This window comes from Pinus tabuliformis, chromosome 3_1, assembly GCF_031772625.1.
Source record: "Pinus tabuliformis cultivar Carrire ecotype Pingquan chromosome 3_1, CPIR1, whole genome shotgun sequence".
Lineage (NCBI taxonomy): Eukaryota > Viridiplantae > Streptophyta > Pinopsida > Pinales > Pinaceae > Pinus > Pinus tabuliformis.
Window position 1 is genome coordinate 570,334,418 of NC_142301.1, and position 11,724 is coordinate 570,346,141.

The following is an 11,724-nucleotide window of genomic DNA, read 5'->3' on the forward strand; positions in this document are numbered from 1 at the left end:
TCAGAGGAAATATGAAATGGAAGGGACCAGTTTGGTTGTCTCAAAATTTGTGCTTGGACTAGTTTTTCCTTTAATGTCTCAAAGGACTGTTGGCAAGATGTGCACCAAAAAAATTCACTATCTTTAGCCAAAATTTGAAAAAGGGGGGTTGCTATCCTTGAGAAATTCTCAATGAATCTCCTATAGTAGCCTACATGTCCTAGAAAACCTCTCACTTCCCTTTGAGTTTTGGTATAGGAAGATTCAAAATAATTTCTATTTTTGCAATGTCAACCTTGATACCTTTGTCAGAAATAAGATGGCCAAGAACCACCCCTGACTTGCACATTAATCTGCATTTTTTATCATTCAAGGCGAGATGATATTCTTGGTAGTGAAGAAGCACTTTTTCTAGATTCTTGAGGGCTTCTTGAAATGAATCACCAAACACAAAAAACTCATCCATATAGATTTCCACACACTCAAGGTCAGCAAAAATGGCCAAGACCTCCCTTTGAAAGGTATCTGGGGCATTACATAGCCCAAAGGGAAGCATTCGATAAGAAAATGTACTTCATGGACATGTAAAAGTGGTTTTGTCTTAATCCTCGGGTGCAATATGTATTTGGTTATACCCACTAAATCCATGTAGAAAAGAAAAGTACTTCTTACCAGCAAGGGTATCATGTATCTGATCAATGAAAGGAAGAGGGAAGTAATATTTGAGAGTGGCTTTTTTCAATTCTTAGTAGTCAATACAAATGTGCCATCTCCCATCTTTTTTCGGGACTAATACCAATGGAGAGACCCACTAGCTGTTAGAAATATGATAGATAAAGTCAACATCTAAGAGTTTTTGAAATTCTTCTTTTACAACATCTCTTAGAGCCGGATTCATTCACCTTTGGGATTTTTAGACAGGTTGAGCTTAATCCTGAATATAGATATGGTGGGTACAAGTTTTAGGAGGGATGCCTTTCATATCTTCATAGCCCCATCCAAAGGCATCAAGATGGTTTTGCAACAAATTCACAAGCTGCTCTTGTAGGGAAGAATCCAAGTCTAAAATGATATGCAAGGATTTACCTAGACTAATATAAAGAAGAGTAGTATTAGGATCAAGAGTACACAGAGTTGTTGCTAGAGATGGTGGCGAGGGAGGTAGAGAGTCATATCTTTCCTGAAAATCTAGACTAAAAATTTGACTCAATGACTCAAAATTGGGCATGGTGTCTAGATTGTTTAGGAAGTTTTGAATCTCACCCTCCTACAAGAACTCAACATTCTGATTTATCAAGGAAATAGGTTGAGTCTCCTCATCACTATTGTAGTCTAACCATAAAGTGTCTCGGAGCTCCTGAGAGGATCTAGCGGGTGGATACAAGGTGACCTTCTTCCTGGAATCTCAATGGGAAATATGCATGTCACCAGAACAATATCTGATATAAGCATTGGTTGTAGCAAGCCATGGTCATCCAAAGATCAAGGGATGTCCTCCCACAAGCTTCTTTGGTTGAAGCACAATGAATTCTATGAGGCATTCCCAAGAGTCTAGACAAATGACCACATCATCCAACACCCCTTCCAGCTTGATTTTAGATTTTTCTACTAGTTCAAGCATAGTGGGAGTAGGACCAATATGGAACAATCCAAGTTGATCCATGGTTTTCTTGGTTATAAAATTAATGGTTGCTCCTAGGTCTATAAGTACATTGGAGACAAGGACATCACCTATCTGAACAAAGACAATATTGTTTTTGGGGTCCTGTTGAAGCCTCGAAAATCATTGCTTCAACATGGGGGAAAAACACCCAGTCCGGACCTTGGTTGGAAGCTCCTTTCCCATTTAGAGTAGTGGATCTGATTGGGGATAATGGGATCAATTTCCGAATCTATTTTATGATCGTGCTAATGGGGTGATATGTGATATTTTGGACTAATGTTTAAGATAAAAGTAATCTAATCTAAACTAATAATCACATGCATTATATCCTAATTTAAACCCTATTTAATTATGACTATACCCAGGAATAAATTGGCGTATGCTATCTACAATAATGTCTAAAAGAAATTGGTAATAAATATCATTCAATTTCAATGAGAAATGAAATCGTTTAACAATAATTGTTTTGTATAAAAATTTAGCTGAAATGATTGTGAAAGATATATCGCATAAGAAATTATTCATGTATTTAGCATAAAATATAGGCCATCATCATACAGAAGTGCAATAATGCTTAACCAAGATTCAAACCTTCATACATAAACAACTTGAAGATAAATTATTGCTTGAAACGTAAGTAAAAAGAACTATGAGATAAAAGTACCATTTATGATACGTCCTACTCATGTGATTCAACAATATTGATCTACTTTCAATCCATCCAACACCATCTAAGAGTACAAAAGTGTAATTTCAATATAAGATGTCATATAAGATATAAATAAATCTCGTTCCATTAATTTCACCAGAACTTCCTGAAAGGGATAGAAGTGCATGTTTTGAAGATGGTTTCTGATAAAATTTCTGGACCCCTCTCTAAATGCATGAGATGGGTTTAAATATTAAACTATAAAACTAAAAATAGAGTATTATAAAAATAGTTGAGGAGGTTTAAACGACCTTCCTTAAATTATGCAAAATAAAACCAAAATAGAAATGAGAATGGTGACTAATTATTCTACATTTGATCCTTTAGATCGCAAATGTTCATCATGGGCTTGAGTTGTGTTGATTGGCCGATTTCAACTTTCAACTCTGTAGTGAATACGACATCCATCAGTGTTAGCACCATTTTCTCCATAGAAATGGTTAGGCATCACAGGGTCATTCACTAGCTATGAGGTTTCACTAAATGTCACCAATATGCTTCCTAGTTTAACCTAGTCATTTGCCTAATTGCTTATACTTTTTCTTATTGTGCATGTCTCCACTGTAGTTCAAGTTTTTTTACATTAGGAGGAAAACCTAGAATGGATTCTGCTACAAGGTTGGTGCTATGTAAATTTTCATTAATATTTTTGATAACATTGTTTGCTACTGTTGCCATGTCTTTTGTTGCCTCTTCTACCTCTCTAAGCCGAGAATCCTAGTTTTCAAATACGATTTCTTTGTGTGACTCCTCCAGTTTAGGCAAGTCAGCTTTTATCCCATCTTTTGAATTTTTCCAGGCGATGAAATCAAAGACTTTTTTCAAGATTTCATCATATTCAAGTCTCATCTCCATGACTTGACTTGTCAATTTGTCACTTATTTCACAATAAGAATTCCATTGCGATATCTTCTGGAATAATAGTTCTTTTTGGCACATTATCTGAGAGTTAAGGTCAAGCGCTTCTGTAATAAACTGATCCATTTTTGGATCAACTTTATGTAGATCAATTATTCCTTGTATTTGTGCTTCCTTCTCTGCTAAGATGTTTTGATGTTTTATTTGCATCTACTCGAACTCTTATTGAAGCTTAGCTAATTGTATCTTTGCCTGCTAGTTAGATTTTGCTTGCTGTAATTGTTGTTCAAGCAACAATTTTTTTTTCTTATTCTTTAAGAAACATTTTCACCTTTGTTGCTTCGTCGATGCTCATTGTAGCATAAGAACCTACAAAATGTGACAATCTAGTAAGGTTGGCGGATGGGTCGATGGGTGAGTCTTTCTAGACAACATCCATCGGTTCATTATCAGGGGTAGTAACAGCTGTAGAATCCAATTTCCTTTTCTTCCTTTGTCTTTTAACAACAACTTTGCATTGTGGGCTATAAAATACATCTAGAGGGAAATCTCCTCAATTCTCAAAACTATTTCATAGGTGGGAGTAAGAGGAATGTGATCTACCTCTTGATTATTTACATTCTCTTTTGTTGTAATTTCTTGAGTTATTTTCTGTTGTGGAGTTTGAAACTCTAGCGTTTGTTCCTCTGTATTGATAATTTGATTAAAGTTGTCCCATTGTTCCTCTAAATTGATCACCGGGGGTTTTATTAGCTGTGTGGAGATGGAATGGATCTCAGCCTGTTTTCTAGTTGAAGTTTGTTCAACTGTCTTTTCTGTAGATCAGGCTGTATATTTTTCCAACTCCTTACTTCTATTTTTCCCATTTTGTGATGACTTCTCTGATTCCTTGATCGAATCTCTTGGGATTCTACTCCAAAATCAGTTTTAGAATTTCCTTTGGAATATCCTTCTAAGCTTATGCTGGGAGTAGGCTCCCTTATTGGTTCAATCAGTAATTGGTCCAATGGGACCTTTGTTAACCTCCTTTCTCTTTACTCATAAAAGGTTTCAAGATCTTCACGGTCAAAAAGTAATTGTTCCATAGGCTTCACCTATGTGAAGGTGTTTGTTTGCAAAAGGATGTCATCAAATGCATCTTCCTCATTACTGAATACTTTTATTTTCACCATGGTGATAAAGTCTTTGATAGTGTCGAATGGGTCATATTTCCTTCCAGGGAATTTAGGTAACTGCAGAGATAACATAATCTTTGCTTCTTTAAATTCATGGCCCAGGTCGTGCAATGCAAATTCTCCACACTGTAAAGGGAATGTAAGCCAAATAGCCTTCTTTTCTTCCTTTAATGTTTTGCTCATCCCTCCCTCACTAGCCATTTCATAGGTTACCTCTCTAGCCATCAATTTGTTTGGAACATAATATGGGAGGACATGGGGGGAGGTAATGCTACCAAATACCCTGATATACGTAAATGTCTCCACCCCAAACCATCTAGCCACTGGGAGGATACCTACCTCGGATTCTTTGGAAAACCTGGGGGCATCTCGGTTATAAAGTCGTTTGTGGATAAGGAGCATATCTCCATGACAAATTTTGAAAGCATGTGGTTGAAAATGATATTCCCACATGTCTTTATGGTATATGTGAATGGGAAGTGGATTCTGGATAGTCTACTTCCATTCCCTGACAACAAATTTCGAACCAAAACAAATTGCATCCATTACATAGGCGATCATAAAAAATGGAGGGTAAACCCTCAAAGCAACACTTCTTTTCCTTCTATACTCAATTATTGTTCTTGCTAAATTATCAGAAAAAATTTGTGCCCAATTCATTATAGCTGCGTTTATGGCTGCACTTATTAATGGTAGCCATTCTGGGGGGAATATAGTACTATTAGGCTTCCCAAATAGTTTACATAGCATGGCCACTGCAAAACTATGAGGGGGACAAATAGACACACTAGTGTACATACCGTTCCAGTCTTTCTTGATTTTTCCCTCATTATTTGACCAGGTCTAGGTGCAGTCTGCTGGGTCCTCATTTTCTTTGGAAAAATTCTCAATGAACTGCTTGTTGTAGATGACTTGTGGCTCTGGTAGGTGGTACATGAGCCATAGGTTATCTAGCGTAAAAGACCCCATAAACTCTTGGTTTATTGTATTGAATTATCTGTTTGTGATGTTAACTTCATTAAAAACCCATATAACCATGTCCGTATAAGGGATTATCTTCAGATGCGTAGCTACGCAATGCAAAAATGAGCACGCTGTCTAAAACATGGAGGTGTCTGAGGAATCACATCCGTTGACTATAACCTTTGTTTCTAGAATCCTTGGTTGCTCTTCCTCCAGTATATTATACATGGCCTCCCACGTAGAGGTTCCTCCCTCTCTATTTCATGTACTATCCATAAATAGAGGAGTCATTTCTGTCTTCTTAGAGGTGACTTCCTTGCCTTTCTTCAACATAGCTTCCAATGATTTGCTTATGGCTTTTCCCTGAAAGTGAAGAACAACAACTATCATATACACAAAGTTGATAATGAATGTGAAATGAAATAATGTAGATAATCTATAAAGGTGATAAAAGGAGTTTTATTCAAACACACGTAACAAGATATCATATCACGTTAAATGGCATTTGACACCTAAAGACAGTTAACTCTTTCTAAATGCCTACTAATTATTTTTTATACCTTAGATTTAATGCTTATAAATGTCTGCATCATAAATTGTGAAGAAATATTATAGGGTGGTGCTATCACCTAGATTGAACCTCAGGCTAAAGGAAGGCAATGTCAGGGTAACCAAAAACCATGCTTAGCCAAGTAGCTAGCCCTACCAGGCCAGGAGAGGGCTCTCTCCATAAGTATCTCAGCCGAGATGACTGAATCAAGAAAATTATATTAGGCTAGGTATAGTAGCACAAGGTTTGAATTGATTTTGAAGGGTTTTGCTGGATCGGGAGGAGCCAAACAGTTAGGGCAAGGAAATTAGGTCAAAATTGTAGGGTGTTCGATGGGGAAAGGTAGGCACAAGGTTTAGCTCTCTAAGGTTTGATGGGTGAGGTGATTCAAGACAGGTGAGAAGCTAGAAAGAGCATGTAAGCAACATGGATCCTTCCTAAACTAAAGAAAACATAGACTGTGAATATTTTCCCAAAACAGATCATAAATAGTATGGGTTCTGCCTATCAACTTGAAAAAATCCACTTAAAAGTAATGAAATGATTGATGAAGTACATTTTTTTTTAACATATGATCCCAATAGAGAAAACTAAATTGAAAATAATACCACATGGATCCCAAACAAATAGCTGCAATGTTTCATTAATCGCCTGCTAAAACTGATACAAAATGATGTCTACTCAAAGCATAAGCATCCAACTGAGTCCAACCCTTTACAATGAGAAAGAATAAGAAGATATAGACATTGATTCAACCTCCTCCCATCCTTAGTGGTTGAATTCGTAAGGATGAGGAACTAATCCATCAAAAACTAAACAAGAAACTAGAATCTAAGCAACCTAACAACTTGCCTCTAAAAGTGACGAAACTTATTCATTTGTCCTCAAGATAACTTTTAATCTAATGAATCTACCTTCTAGTACTTATTATCCATCCTATTTACATGCCTAGTAACCATTTACATTAGTAAAACACCATCCATGAGAGGAAACCCAAAATTACAGTCAATGCATAGTGAAGTGGAAACCCAGCACAACTTTTGTCCTATGTGCAACTCCCAAGCTCTATGCACAACACTTTTTGCAGGACCATTTTGGAGGTCTTCCTAGTGTCCACATTGATCTCATGATAGCTCATTGGAATGATCTTCAAGTTTACCTTTTATAAAATCTTTAATTGTTTCATTTGGAGTTCACTTGACCCCTCAAAAATGGATTCGTCCAAGACTACTGCTGTGTGTCAAAAAGAGGGCAGAAAGGTCATTTTTTGGGTGTTTTTGACATTTTGGTTGACCAGTTCTGCTCTAAAAGCTTAGCAAATGCATAGGGTGCATGCACTCATGATTGTGAATCCAAAAATTCTGACTATTCCCTCATTGGATGCCCCTAGGAAAAGCGCAGCACCAGTGTTGCTGCACATAAGGCAAAATTTTCTGTGTCAAAAATTGCCAAATTCTTCAAAAGGAAAAAATTCTTCCAAACTTGCTAAAATTTATAGAGAACACCACCATAAAGTGTCTTGGTTAGCCAAGGAAGCTTCAGCAAGCAACCTAAGCCTATCAGCCTCATTTTTGCCTTTGAGTGCGTGTTTTATCCTTGTCTTCATTTGCTTGACCCTTATGTCACAAATCTTGTTCCAGGTCCTGTAATGGTGAGGCAAATGCCTAATGATTTGATTGTCCCTATTGGCCTTTTGTAACAGCTTCTCTAAATGCAAAATGACCCTATCAAACCAAGTTTCTCTATCCTCCTCAATTTCCTTCTCAATTCTTTGTTTTGTAGTCAAGGTAGCTGGTGTTTCTTCCTCTTGCATTACTAACTTGCCCTTGTCACCTTGCCTCTTTTATTTGAGAAGTTCTAGCTCCATGAGGACTTGTTTTTTACTTAGCTTCTTGTTCTCTTGCTCAAGGTATGAAATGAAATACTTAGCTTTCACCAAGTTTTCCATCAATGCTTGGATATGTGCATATTTTTCCCTTATGGTTATGTTTTCGTTTGTTGCCTCATCTTGAGCCTCCAAGTCAACTATCTAAATGCCATGATGGATGTGTGTTTGTTCTAGTTCATCATCTTCCATCGAATCAAATTCCCTTTCCTCCTCATCATCGCGGATTTCCTCCAGCATCTTTTCCTTCCCTTTATGCAATTGTTGCAGTTGTTGTACCTGTTGTGTCGATGAAGAAGGCAAAGCCCCTTCCACATTTTGTGGAGAAAGAATTTTCCTATGATCTGATGAAGAAGGAAAAGCCCCTTCCACATCAAGTGGAGCAAACACTTGCCTATCTACTGCAAACAACTTTCTAGTCCCTCTCTGATATGTCTTGTAGGCTTTTGGGTCCTCAACAACTTTAGTCTCTTTAACCTTCTCACCTTTCTTTCATTTGGCACTACTGGAAGGCCTTTCTACTTCTCGAGGCACTGGTCATGGAGGAATCTAAGGACCATTGACGATGTCATTGGCAATAAATGTATCCCAAGAGATATCGAGGAGGTTGAGATGATGTAGTACAATCATCATTATAAAGGAATAGTGATAGATACTACTCATTTGCTGGGGGTATGGCTTTTTCTATACAATGTAGGCCATCTTGTCAATGTTCCAAAATATGAAATACGAGATGTTCAACATATTCACTCTTGTGAAGTGCATAAGAAGCCTAATGTGATAGGTGTACAATCTAGAAAAGCTACTCTCACATGTAAAATACTTCATAATGATCCTCATCATAGGGGCATACTTGTCTTCAAGAAACCTGAAAGGAAAGGTCCTCTTCTTTTCATTTCTATACCTAGATTTGATGTATGGCTCATAGTAGTGCTCTTCAAAATCTTGTTCCTTATACCATTTTTCCCCCAAATTTGGAATCCTTGTGGCATTAACAATGATGGAGGATGAAACTGTAAATGTCACCTCGAAAAGAGTTACATTGTTATCACAGAGATTGGCTACAAAAAGCCTTGTTAACTCATGATGATATTGAACTCTTTGTACCTGCTCACAAAACTCATGACACCATAGATTCCTGAAATAGATGACAGTCATATGAGAAGCCTATAACTCTCTGATGTTTGATGGTTCCTTTCTGATAATTCTACCTCCCTTATGTGGTTTTCTCTGATGCTGAAGTTCATCTCCCATGCTTTCACTGCCACTATTTACCTCCTCGTCATAATCTCTATCCTCTTTGTCCATGTTTGTTGAATTTTGAAGCTTTGTAACCCTAGAGAAGGTAATCAAGGAGTGAGTTTTCGTGAATAGGGATAGGGGAAGGGGAGATGAGCTTATGCAGTGTAGGATGGAATATATATGATATGAGAGTGAGAAGGAGGGTATTTTTCTTTGGTAGGGACTATTTAGTAAATAGGGTTTTAGAATTTTGTTTTGGGGATTACAGTATAAGGGATAAGTGGAGGAACGTGTTTGAGGAAATTAGGGTATAAGGAATAGGTGGAGGGATTTGTAGGCAACTTAGTGTTTGAATTTTTAAATAACAAACCAACTTCAAAATGATGAACTGAATGTGAGGATGATAGGTCAAGGATTACACTTGTTTAGAAGTTCTAGAAGGAAAAAAACACGATTTGGATGGTTGATAGGGTGTTTTGGAGCTTTCTAGTCCTATGCACAACGCCCTTTACAGGTGCACAGTGCTCTACCTCTATGTGCAGCGCTGTGCAAAATTGCAATGGAAAAATTTCCCTCTGTGCAGCGCTCCATCCTTATGCATAGCGCTCTAGCATCTATGTGCAACACTCTGTCTTTTGTGTGCAGCAACTCGCTTTTTGCTTAGCCAACAATTGGCATCAATTCCCCTCTCTCCTTCAATGCTTTTCATTCTCTTTGTCAAATTAAAGTGATGAATTTGGAAAAGGAATTTGACATCTTATATAGAGTTTGATTTTGATTTTTCTTTAGAAAAACCCACTTTCTAATGTTTTGGAACTTTTTCTTTGTCTTCAAATCTCTGTTTAATTCTTTTCCTTCTTTGTCTATTTTCACGTGGATGGATGCTCTGATTGAATTGATTTCTTCAATGGTTTCATTTTCTTGCAGCAAGGAGAAATGCTTGGGGCAGCTGGGAACACTTATTACATGAAATGACTTAACTTACATCAAGAAATATAAATCAACTAAAATACTCTGTTTTCATCTCAAAAACATGTTTTTTGAGATGAAAATTACATTAGTGAAATATGATATGTGTAAAATAATCATGACTTATTAGAAATCACTCTTTTTTATTGGTCATCCTCATACCTTTGCTACCCTTTACTATTCTTGGTCATCCTCATACACTTTGAAACTATGCTTTTTACCTTGAAAATGAACCCTAAGACGTAATGGAAACATAACTATTTCAACTCTAAAAATAACATAACTGAATACAAGATGGAGATGGGTCAACAAATGTACCTCATGAGGGAAAATTTAATTTTCTGAGAAGAAGACAACCATTAGTGGACCATTTTGACATGACCTAGTGGAATGATCCAAAAAATTCAGTATGAGACACCTAAAATGAAAATGCAAAGAGCAAATTTGATCCCTGATGGAAGTATGTAGATACTGACACTAACAGGTGGTTAGCCTTTGAGTTATGCTAATGGTGATTTTGTGATTTGCGAAGCAATATCACGGATTACAATATTGCATTATAACTTTTCACTTTTCTTACCCTCCCTTGCGTTTCTGCGAGATGCGAGCCGCTCGTTTATTGTCTCAAAACATATCTACTTGTCAAGTTTTTCTATGTAAAGACCCTTTTAATAAGCGGTGGACCTAAACATTTGTTCGTAATGTATTGAAGGAGTGGGTTTGGGCTAAAATCGCATTTTGCAATATCAAACGATAATAGGTTTGCGGTGTTCTTTTGAATGCTCAAAATGCAATGCAATAAAGGTTACGATGCCATCACAATTTCACATTTCGCTTGTTTTGAGATAGAATTTTAAGGCGAGCTCTTCATAAATAGCGATGTGTGATGCAAGACTTGGTTTTGAAGAGAAAAGATTAAGGACCTAGTATATGTCAAAAATATGATCGTTTCGAGGTATAAAGAATAGAGTCCTCTTTTAATCGTTTTTACTAGATTTGGTGGGTTAGCAAGGTTTTTTGATGATGCTTAATCATGTGATATGTGGGAAGGCAAGAATTTAGTAGCTCCTTTGAAAAGGGGGTTTGATTGATATCTTGCTTTATTCCAAAAATAAAAGAAATTCATAAATGCTAAGTTCATTTATTGGATGGATTTTTTAAAGGGTCCCCATTTATTAACGTAATATTAACTACTACTATTAATAAATGGGGGGTTGTTGAATAGCACAACAATTGGAAATTCACTTGGAAGAACCAGTTATCTCTGAGAGATTTTTGAAATTTCAAAAACTTCCAAAATAAAGATAGTTTTGAAAATAAATTACATGGAATATACGGTAAGTAATACTGCTTATTAATAATAAAACAAAATCCACTTAACTATCAATCTTTTGATTATTCTTTTCTCATAAAAGCAAGGAGACTCTCCTTAGATCATTTTTTGGTATACTCAATTGTCATAGGTAGAGCCTCTACTACGAACAGGCATTCATAGTCTCAACAGGGTTTCCTTTTGACCAACAATGATTCAATATCCCACCTAGATCGGAATGCAATCTTAAAGATAATCTCATTTGTATACTTATTGCTTTCTTTATTTTCTGAAGTAATTCATTCTTCCTTAAAATTTTCATCTTTTATCTCTTAAAGGACAAAGTCTTGGTTTGGTGAGCAAAATTGACAATGCCATTCACTTGATTTGTAACTTAACTAAACAAGTTGGCTCTTAAT